Raw genomic sequence first — 10,915 nt, 5'->3', positions numbered from 1 at the left:
ACCACCAGTCTGCTATCTGTGTCTCTGGATTTGCCACCTCTGGACACTTCATGCAAATGGAATCACACAGCCTGTGACTTTGTGTGTCTGGCTTCTTTCCGCTGGGACAACTTTTTCAAGTAAATACTGGAGCTTTGATGTCTTAGGACTCTTCAGATGCTTTCTTTTCTGCCAGGAACAATAACATCTCATGGAGCTGTCACATAAAAAATTCCACGTCATACGGCCAGCTGGGTTGTCTGTACCTCCCCTCACATTCTAAGTCTCACTGGATACTTGTCTCTCTCACAGAAACGCCCATCTCTGCTGCTTCTCCAAGAACAGATGTACCCCTTCCTGGGCACTTTTCTCTAGCTCTTCAGAGCTTACCTGCGTATTTCTTCTATTAGTGACGTGTTACAAATGTTTGCAATTTTACACCATCAACACTCTCGAGGGCTGCTCTGTGGTGGGCCCGTAATTGTAGTGATCCTGCTGGCCTCCATAGTGAGCACTGTTTAGAACCAAAAAATGCCAAATTTTTATGGTTAAATGAATTCGAGCGTGTGAAAGAAGCTTCATTGAAATGATGATATGATGGGATGAGCAAGAATTTTCTTGGCCCAAGAAGGTCAAGGAGCAGAGGTCAGTCTCGTGAGGGTCTCCACTTCACATCCCCAGGGCCCTTGGGGGCCTCTGGGTGGTCAGAGTCTTGATTCACTTAAATAAGTGGTGATTTGCGAGAAAAATAGCGGAGAAGAAAAATTTGAGTTTTTAAGAACTCATTCTACAAAAGCAACGATTATGTGAAGATTGCACCTCATTATTTGAAAGATCAACAGAAAATACAGCTTCGATATTTTTCTGAACTTTCAAAGGAAGAAAGCAAGGCAGTTTTTGAGAAAAATCAAAACTGATGATGAAGCATGATGTTCCATTATGAACTACAAAAATGGTAAAAAAAAAAAAAAAAAGCATCAAAGCCTCTTAGGGGAAATGTCGATATTCCAAAGTCCTAAAACAACGTATTCATCAAAAATTCCAAGTTCAGGCAATTTTGACTTGTTTCTTTGGCAGCGTTAGTACTGGTCATGCATCACGTATCACACAAGGCGACAAAATAACCTATTTGGTAGAAATTCTGTGCTGTTGGAGAGAATCCAATTGATGCAAAGGGAGTCAATTTTGACATGTTCTGCATTTTCAGTGAAGCCAGTTTTGACAAGAAAGAAAGAAGAAAAGAAAGGAAGAGAGGGAGGGTGGCCCAGCTTGCTCACCCACTTTTTCCTCCAGATTTGAAGTTGGGAGGATTTGTAGGGAAGGATGGGGACCGCTTTTTTCCAAGTGACCTCGTTCCAAATCCGAAGCCAACGGTAGCATACGGCTCGCCTCTGATACTGAGGTGGTGACAGGCTAGGGCGGTGATCCAAAGGAGGGTTCCCGAAGAGCTGTGAACAGAAGCAGTGTCAACAAAATGAATGTGTCCTTTTCAGCGTTGTTACTGCTGTGACCAGGAGCATACAGAATTTACAGAGCTGGAGTGACTATTAAATAATCCAATCTTTGTCGGTCCAGCCTGGTGGCGTAGCAGTTAAGTTCGCACATTCTGCTTCAGAGGCCCTGGGTTCGCAGGTTCGGATCCCAGGCACAGACCTAGCACCTCTCATCAAGCCATCTGTGTCAAGCGTCCCACATATAAAATAGAAGAAGACGGGCACAGATATTAGCTCAGGACCAGTCTTCCTCCAAAAAGACCCACAACAATTCAACCTTTGCAACTTACAGCGAAGTTTTCAAAGTGTGTTCAATGGTATGAACATGTATTTCAAGCAGTGTGTGTGTGTGTGTGTGTGTGTGTGTGTGTGTGTATGGTGGGGGCAGAGATTGGGGGAGGTCTGAGTCAAATATGGAAGCTGGATTGAACAAAGTAAAACATGTTTCCTTTCTTTCTATCCCCAAGAAATACGTCATGTTTTGCAAACTTATTTGACAGGACAATCTCTCAAATTTTGTGTTACGTCAGATACCATCCCACAAAACCTCTGTAAGAAATACTCAGATAACACAAATTGACTATCGTCCAACTTCGGGCAATCTCCACCTACTCCTCAATCTTGGGAAAAAACGTATCAGAGGCTCAAGAAAAAGAAAGTGGGGTGTTCTGGCCGGAGCCTCGTTACATGTGGAGTCAGCACTCAGTGACTAGGAGCCTGGCCTTCTCCAGGCTCTGCAGGTCCGTGGCTGGGGAGCCACGGAGAAGAACAGAACTGGGCAATGCTGCTCTCCAGTCAGTGAGTTATACCACGGCTTCGTCTCCCAAGAGATGGTTCTCCTCGTGGCTAAAAGTGCAGCTATCCATGGCGATTTTCATAATAAGTTATTTTCTTAGTGATCTGAGCTGAGAGGGAAGTCCTCTCTCTAGGGGCCAGGATGGTGACAAGGCAAGGTCGCTCATGGCTGTGGCAGGACCCAGCCATGGGTGGGCTCCAGCTCAAGGTGTGGCCACGTGGTCAGTGGACTCTAGGAGGAGCACTCATGTGTGTTTCCCTTCTCTGTTTCCAAAGATTGGCCTTCTGCTGCCAGTGGCTCAGGGGCGAAGTGAGGGAGGACCTGATGGAGGAGGTGAGGGGGAGGTGAGGAAGGAGGTGAGGGGAGGTGGAGGGGTGCGGGAGGAGGTCAGGGAGGAGCTGAGGGGGAGGTGAGGGGAGGTGAGGAGGTGAGGGAGGATGTGAGGGGAGGTGAGGAGGTGAGGGAGGAGGTGAGGGGGAGGTGAGGGGAGGGAGGAGGTCAGGGAGGAGCTGAGGGGAGGTGAGGAGGTGAGGGAGGAGCTGAGGGGAGGTGAGGAGGTGAGGAAGGAGGTGAGGGGGAGGTGAGGGGAGGGAGGAGGTCAGGGAGGAGCTGAGGGGGAGGTGAGGGGAGGTGAGGAGGTGAGGGGAGGTGAGGAGGTGAGGGAGGAGGTGAGGGGGAGGTGAGGAGGTGAGGAAGGAGGTGAGGGGGAGGTGAGGGGAGGGAGGAGGTCAGGGAGGAGCTGAGGGGGAGGTGAGGGGAGGTGAGGAGGTGAGGGGAGGTGAGGAGGTGAGGGAGGAGCTGAGGGGAGGTGAGGAGGTGAGGGAGGAGGTGAGGGGGAGGTGAGGAGGTGAGGGGGAGGTGAGGGGAGGGAGGAGGTCAGGGAGGAGCTGAGGGGGAGGTGAGGGGAGGTGAGGAGGTGAGGGAGGAGGTGAGGGGGAGGTGAAAGGAAGTGAGGCAGGGTAAGGGAGGAGGTGAAGGAAAAGGTGAGGGAGGAGGTGAGGGGGAGGTGGAGAGAGGTGTGAGGAGGTGGGAGGGTGAGGGAGGAGGTGAAAAGAGGTAAGGGAGAAAGTAAGGGGGAGGTGAGGGAAGAGGTGAGGGGAGAGGTAAGGGAGGACCCAAGGAAGGAGGCCTTGAACCCAAAGTTCCGTGGAAAACTATTCTCAATTAAAATAGACATGAGACAGACCTTTACATCTGTACCCCAGGTGCCCAAGTGCTTAAATCAATAACTGTATATATTTGGACTTCCATCCTGTAACATATAGGATTCACTGGTGGGAAACTGATGACATGACATTAAAACCAAAAAGAAATGACCGCTAATGTAAGGAAATTAATTAGGGATACAAACAACTTACAAAATTATAGCAGTCTGGGGTATTTTGGCAGAGGCGGAGGGTCGTGGCAATTTCCCGAAGCCATCAATTTATATTAATTGATGCTTATGTTATAAATAATTTAAATTATCCATAAAAGCTTAAGTTGGGCTCATAGTACTCAGATTAAAAAGGCAAAGGAATGCATAATGTGACACAGATTTGATATAGAAATATGTATTATAAAACTATAATATGAAATTGTTAATTATTTGTAAATATTCGCCTCTCAGCCAGGACAGAAGCTGAGGCTTGTCGACTTATCCGCCTCAGTTTTAAACCTGAACTTAGGTGGATCTGCCCAATTAGCAGAGCTAGAACAGGGTGCACAGATGCTCTGAAAAGAAGCCATTAAACATTCTCTCTGAGCCTGGAAAAGCTTTATCTGGAACCACAGTTCTCAGCCTCTCTGCTCAGTCCCCCTGATGTGTCCTAATTGGCTCTGAAATGTGTCACAGTGTAACTCTACTAATAATATGCAAACTGCCCCAGTTCACACATTATTAGTAAAATAATAAAGATGATTATAGATACATAGTCATACCGACAGCGTCGTGATCTCCCACTGGCATTTCCAGATGCTCTCTCAGGTGGAAGGCTAAGATGTTCGGGAGGGGCTCTGTGAAGTGGGCGTGTCCTCGACAGGTGTGCCGCCACACACCTACGGACACTGGGAAGGGCTCATTTGTCCATGGGGCTTGGTAGAGACTGTCCCTGTCCGGGCATTCCATGAGATAAAGGTCGGGCTCCACATCAAACTGTCAGAAGGAAACTAGAATGCAGGCGCTGTTCCCCAAGCCACCGCCAAGGGAGAGGGGACGCCCCAGCCCAGAGGATGAAGGCCGTGTGCTTTGTCTCTGTTATTAGAGGAAGTCCTGCCAGGAAGGCGCCTTAACTCTGCTGGAGGAACCCGGGACCAAGCACAGCTGAGTGGACGCTGGGCCTGGAGGCCAATGGAGCGGCTGCTCCATCACCACCTGTAGCAGCAGGCCACGGAGGCCAACGTCCTGTCGATGTGTGTCCAGCTCTGCAACTGTGGGTGTCACCCACTGGAGCGTTCCTATGGTCACAGCCCTCGCCTGGACGGAGAAAACAGCACGCGTTGCTGCAGAACCACCATTTCCCCATTTTCCCCGGGCTGGAACAGGTGGAGGCGAAACTCTCCTTGTCATGTGCTGCAAAAGACACACATTTCTGAGCAATCAAGGTTCCCGTGGCTTCTGTTGGCTGTAACACAGCTGATGTAATCAGAGCGGGAATAGGATCGAAAGAGCAGGAACAACCTGACTCTTCAGAAGCCACGTTCAAACGTATGATTAAGTCGTTGTTATAATTATGGGGTTTTACGGTGTCTTGGCGTCTGGTTCAGCCCTGGCCACACACTCTCCCGGCTTAGGAAGATGCAAGGCCTTCTTTTTCCCATACCTTGATGATGTTCTCGGGCACACGGGGCCCCGTGGGAGGGAAGTCAGCCGAGCACAAAGTGTTCCACCACCTCGGGAATTATGAGTCCTGAGAACTCCTCTGCGGGCCCATTGTTCCTCTTAGACTGATTTCTGAGCAGGAGTTACGTAGGAGGGGCTGGCTCCCAGCATCCAGAGCCCGTCAGACTGCTACTTCTCACTCTTTCTTCCTCCCAAGACAGGCCCACAAAAAAGAATCCAAGTCTATTCTTTTTATTGAGACTTTACCTTTTTAGCACTTTCCGCTGCTCAAAAGCACAGACACCCCAGGCTACTTTCCACGTGCGCTGGGATCCAGCTGTAGTATGAAGCCACGTAATTAAACGCATGCACGTCATTGTCACTGAATGGAGGGAGGACGGATTCTCGGGGGAGGCAGAGGGACACTTGGGTGACTTTGAAACCAGACCCTGCAAACTCACAGTTTCTGCCTACGTAGAGAAGCAACACCAGTCACTGGACCGGACCAGTGTTTCTGCCTGTATCTTACGTGTGGAAAGACGAAAGAAAGAAAACCGCACATATTTCTCTCAAAAGACTTCGATTTTTAGGATTTCAAAAATTCCAAAAATATTTCCCCTGCCTTGATGGGGAATTGCTGGGGATTCACTCTAGCCCATATTTGCATGTGTCTCTTGTGAAATGTGGTTTTGCTAACTTTTTTGCTACTGATAGACTCACCTTCAGTAGTACTGCAAATAGATAAAAAACCATGTGCTCTGTTGTTGTGAATGTAAAACTCAAATGCACAACAGATATTTTACACCGCTTAGCAAGGCGGCTTTCAGATTTAGAAGTTAGTTGTTTAGGCATACAAAGCATTCCATTTTTATTAAATAGGAACCAACAGTAGCTGTTGGCCTCTTGTATAATTTTTCTAGGTAGGTGAAGCCAGTCTATGGAGAAGAGTCGTTCTTGGAAATGATCATCCTTTTTTCCTGATGTGTATTTTATAGCATACAGTTGTGGCATAGTTTATATGGAACACAGATTGCTTCTCACATTAAAAAAATATATGTATATATATAATTCGCCGCATTTTTTAAGTTGGCCGACTTGAAATGACTTCCTGCATACTACATACACGTTCTTCTGCAAAAAAGTTGGGATTGCGTTAAACCCAGAACCATTTTTTATTATTTGAAATCAGAGCCCAGGTGCTATTTTTTTGTGTGTGTAGATTACAAGGAAAGTTCTGCTCTACCATCAAAACGTCCAGGTTCCCAGGGCAAAGGCCACTCCAACAACGCCTTGCCCCCAGACTCCTGAGCATGTGTTCGCCTTCAGTAAACACTGGTGGAACAGGATTGAGTTGAGATGAAAATTCTATCCACGGTCCCAGGACTCACAGAGCTGAATTTGCCCCTTTATGAATAATGTAAGAAGGCAGGGTTTCCACCTACGGGGGAGCAGTCAGCAGCAGCTGCCTGCGTATGTCTGAAGGCCACACGTCTTAGCACGGCATTCACGGCCTCCATCATGAGTCCTCAGCCCCCTTGCTCAGCTGAGAGCTGTCTCTCAGCCTCCAGGTCCCAGCCCCTCCCGGGAGGGTCATGAGCCCAGAGTCTGGACACAAGGCACTAGCTGCGGCCAGGGCCTCGATGGCTTGGCTGCCTTCCCAGCCTGGAGCTCCTCCTCCTCTGCACGTCACACCCCTCCTGGGTTCCAACTTGATGCCACTCCTTTCTCCCCACTGTGGGGACTTGTGTCCCTCCTCTGGGGCCCACACTGCTTCATACTTACTTCATGGAAAAAACCGTTCTCTGCTACCTTACAGCCATGTGCGTTCCGGGGGACTATCTTGATCAGTCTTATGACCTGAGCATCTCTCAGTTCTTGGAAAACATTGGCCTTCCAACGTTTTGGTTGAATTCAGCTGAATTTCCCCACTCGCTATGGTGCACACTTCCGTTAAGCTCTCTCTCTTTGATAACTTTCATCTCAGGAATTGTGTTTATCCCGTTTACCCTCGTATAGCGACAACCTAGCACATGGTGGGTGCTCTATGCATTTTATGGATTGGAAGTGGGTGGAAGCAATGCAACCCAGGTCGGGAAGGAATGCTGATGAAGGCTAGACTGGACAGTGCCCCCAATGGTCAGAATGCATACTCACCGTTCCCAGCGGCCCTGGACCCCGGTGGTCTCAAGAAGGGGTGGGTCCCGGGATGGGGGCCTGCACTGGGGCCACCCTCCAGTTCTGGGGGTGACTTCTATAGGCTTGTCCCTGAGACGGACTTGGCGTAGAGGAATGCAGGAACGACTGCTCATCAGGCCCTGATTCTGAGTGTGGATTCTGTGGTCTTTCTTCAGCAGCTGTGTGGCCCAGTTGAAAAGAGCAGGACTGGGAGCTGACGTCCTGGTTGCTTAGCGATGCAAACCTGCTCCCTTCACAAAGGGGGTCCAGAGCTCAGGACCCCATTCAGGATGTGGATCCAAGGGCTCACTTGCTTCTTCCTTCACCTACGCTCAGAGGGTTTTCCTCTTTCCACCGGGACCCACATACAGCCAAGGGCTCGCTCGGTGGCCCGTCAGCTAGAGACCCAAGGACTCCGAGCGGCTAATTACAGATGAGAAGAGGCCGTGGGCTCCTCTGAAGGGTTTTTGGGATCTCCTTGTGCTTTGCCCTCATGGGACCTCAACATATATTATTTCTACATAAAAACAGTTGAGTTTCCAAAGTGAATCTTTATTATTTGTTATAGCCAAGTTTATACCGGTGACCCTGGTCGGACCTATCCTTCCGGCGAAGGTTGTGGGCTGTTCACGTGTTCTCGTTCCATCTTCTGGCCAGTGCATGCCACACCTGTGGACTTTATGACATAACTGAAGAGAACCATCTGGCATTTCAAAGCTAGGAGCCTCACCATAGATCTTTGTACTCGGCTCATTTAGGCTCCGGCATGTTATTAAACCTGTGGATAAATATTTCATGGTTCGCTGACATCTAGTCAATTACAGACACTGTTAGACCCTTTCAGGACCAATAAACTGTTTCACGTAACTATATAAAAACTGCACAACACAACACTGAAGATGTTGGCTAAGTTACGACAAGCAAAAGGGAAACTTTGCAGATTTTCTAATTAGCAAACCGAGAATAAAAGCAATTCATCAAATGTAGCCTAGAAGGCATTTTTCTGTTTTGGTTTGATGTGTTCACTTGTTAATTATTTATGGATACCCTCCAGCCATATGTGCTGGTAAATTTTGTAAAAATGGAGCGTAATTAACTTCTTCCCCCGACTGTCCCCACGAGCATCAGATGAAGGATGGGTCTGGCAACGATCCCGAGTGATGTGCACAGCCATGGGAGGCAATCCAGACACAGGTAAGGATTTCTGGGCTGGAATGATCTAGGTGAGCAATTTATAAATCCTGAGTTTCTTCATCAATTTTTAATTTTCCCCTTCAATTTGAGATGTTTGCACGAATTTCTAAGACTTCCCGATCAGCCTCCACCTGGGGCCTCTGGCTGAGAAAGAAGGCAAGCTATTAAGATTGCAGGAGATTGCCGAGGGCATTTAAACAATAAAGAAAAGGCAGTGTGCACTTACCTGATGGAAATGTGGATTTTTTTTCCCCAAAAGCACTGTGAGCAAACACATTTCCCCAAGCTGTTTCTTTTCCACGTTTGGCCTCCTTTTGGTGATCTCTCTGAATTGTTCACTGGGCTCAGTTCTCTCTTTGGCTTGAGTTCTCCATGGGATCTCAGGTCCTCCTCAGACAAGGAAAGGTTTCAGGACGGCCCGGTGCCTCCAAGTAATTGACCACACGGATTTTGGACTTTGTGATCGAAGAACTGACCCAGAGGTGCATTCGCTCTCGGTGGCAGTTGATCCAGGACTGCCTTCCCCCTCTGCTTCCGGCTGAAGCAAACACCCTTGGGGGCGCTCTCCCTTCAGGTGCGTGGACCTCACAAGCGTCCTGTCTTACAGCATCAGTCTGACCTCATCTTCAAGCCCGCTCTCTGGGCCAGGACACGCTTACCTTACATGTCCTCCTCTGACAGCATAATAAAGGAAGCTGGATTCATTATGATGTTTAAATCTAGAATTTTGGCAAAGTCCAAGCAAGCCCTGAACCCATAAGTCAAACTTTCCTTATTTTATTATCCTTCGGTCCCACTCCCCAGGCAAGCACAAAGACCCATACCCCGGGTGGGTGGTTGAAAAAGTATTCCCTCTACCATCTGCCAAGGCCAAGGAGAGAGAATGAAAAACAGCTCAATCTAAGGAAACTTGGACATCTTTTCTGCCCCCCACGGATCCTCCCAACCAGCGACCAAGGCTTGACCCCTCGCCAGTAAACAGTCACTGCAAAGCCACAGCCAGCACGGCAGCTGGTTTGCTGAAAGGATGGCAAATCTTTATTGAGAACGGACTTTTATTTATTACCACCATCACTTCAGTGTTGCTTGAAGGACTTACATGAACGTGGTATTTTTATAATAAAAACTTAATTAAGAGAGCAAAACATATAATTATGTGCAAAAAAGTAAACTATAGTTTTGGAAGTTGTTGCCCATGGGGAGGTAAGAGGAATGGGTCCCCCAGGGGGTCCATGCTGGTGGTGCTCTGCTTCTTGATCTGAGCGCTGGTTTCATGAGTGTGTGTAGATTGTGCAAATTTATCAAACTGTACACACACAATTGTACATTTCCTGTCTTTATGTTACAAGTCAATAAAAAGTTCCAAAAAGTTAAGTGTATATAACTCAGCTGAAGAACAGCATTTGGAGTTATTATCATTAACTAGCCTTTTAGTAGAAAAATACCCTCGACCAGGAGTTAGGAACCCCAGTTCTAACCCCATGTCTTCAACTAACCAGCTGTGTGACCTAACATGAGTCGTTAATCTTACTCATTTTTCTTGCTTTTCTCATCAATATCACATGAGGAATTTGATCTAGAATTATCTTCATACCCTGTCCTTCCCAGCTCCTGTTATTTCAACCGTGTGGTGACCCTTGACCCCTATCTCGCTCTAGCTGTTGCCTCTTTTCTGGAGAAACCCTCCAGTAAGTGGTGGAAATCTTCACTGTCTACACTTCTCCTCTCTCTTTGAGCCACTTGGTTCAGGTCTTCATCCTCCAAAATTCCATGGAGCTGCACTGGCCACGGACCCCAGTGAACTCGTCATTGCCAAATCAGTGATCCATCCTTGTCTGACCAACACACCAGCAGAAATCGTCCCCGTCCATGGCTCTGTCTTCCAGACCGCTTTCTCTGACGGGGCTCTGCAGTGTCACTCAGGGGTCCTCATTTACCCCACTGGGCACTTTCTCCTGGCTCCTGCTCCTCACCCTGACCTCAGAAGCCTGGAAGATGCAAGGACTGAGACCCCAGTTCTTTCCTCTCCTCCATGCCCACCTGCTCAGAGTTGGTCTCCCTTTCTGTGCCATGACTTTAAATGTCATCTGTATGGCGATGACTTCCAACTTAATCTCTCTCCGTATGACATCCCCCACGAATTCCAGCCTCTTATATCCAACTGCCACTCAGCAAAACCACTTGGATGTCTAATGACATATCAAAACTAACATGCTCAACAGCAAACTCTTGATGTTTTACCCCACAAACTGACTCCTGTGCAAGGCTTCCTCCATCTAAGACAGTGGCCACTCCATTCTTACAGTTCCTTGTTAAGCCAAACATCTAGAGTTCTCCTTGGCCCTCCTTCTCCAATTCAGGGCATCCTGTAGCCTGTGCCTTTAACGTGGATCCCGAGTCAGACCACTTCTCAGCCCTCCACGGCCACCGTGATGGCCTCAGTGCCACCCACGGTTACTTCTTGCTGGAAAGATTCGA

At 48.2% G+C, this 10,915-nt stretch overlaps 1 long non-coding RNA gene across 2 annotated transcripts; it reads right to left on the bottom strand.

Annotated features, from left to right (window-relative positions):
* Positions 1-4,005: 4,005 nt before the first annotated feature.
* Positions 4,006-9,126, bottom strand: LOC138921701 (uncharacterized). 2 transcript variants are annotated; one of them, XR_011434506.1, is made up of 3 exons: positions 8,664-9,116; positions 7,223-8,581; positions 4,006-6,199 (listed from the first exon to the last, which is right to left on the bottom strand). It is a non-coding gene; the product is annotated as an uncharacterized lncRNA (long non-coding RNA). The 2 variants fall into 2 exon arrangements; XR_011434507.1 differs by lacking the exon at positions 4,006-6,199 and having other exon boundaries at positions 7,775-8,021; positions 8,664-9,126.
* Between the last annotated feature and the right edge of the window lie 1,789 nt (positions 9,127-10,915).

This window comes from Equus caballus, chromosome 31 (assembly GCF_041296265.1).
Source record: "Equus caballus isolate H_3958 breed thoroughbred chromosome 31, TB-T2T, whole genome shotgun sequence".
NCBI lineage: Eukaryota > Metazoa > Chordata > Mammalia > Perissodactyla > Equidae > Equus > Equus caballus.
Note: the sequence above shows the minus strand (reverse complement) of the source record. Positions and strands in the feature narration are given on the sequence as shown.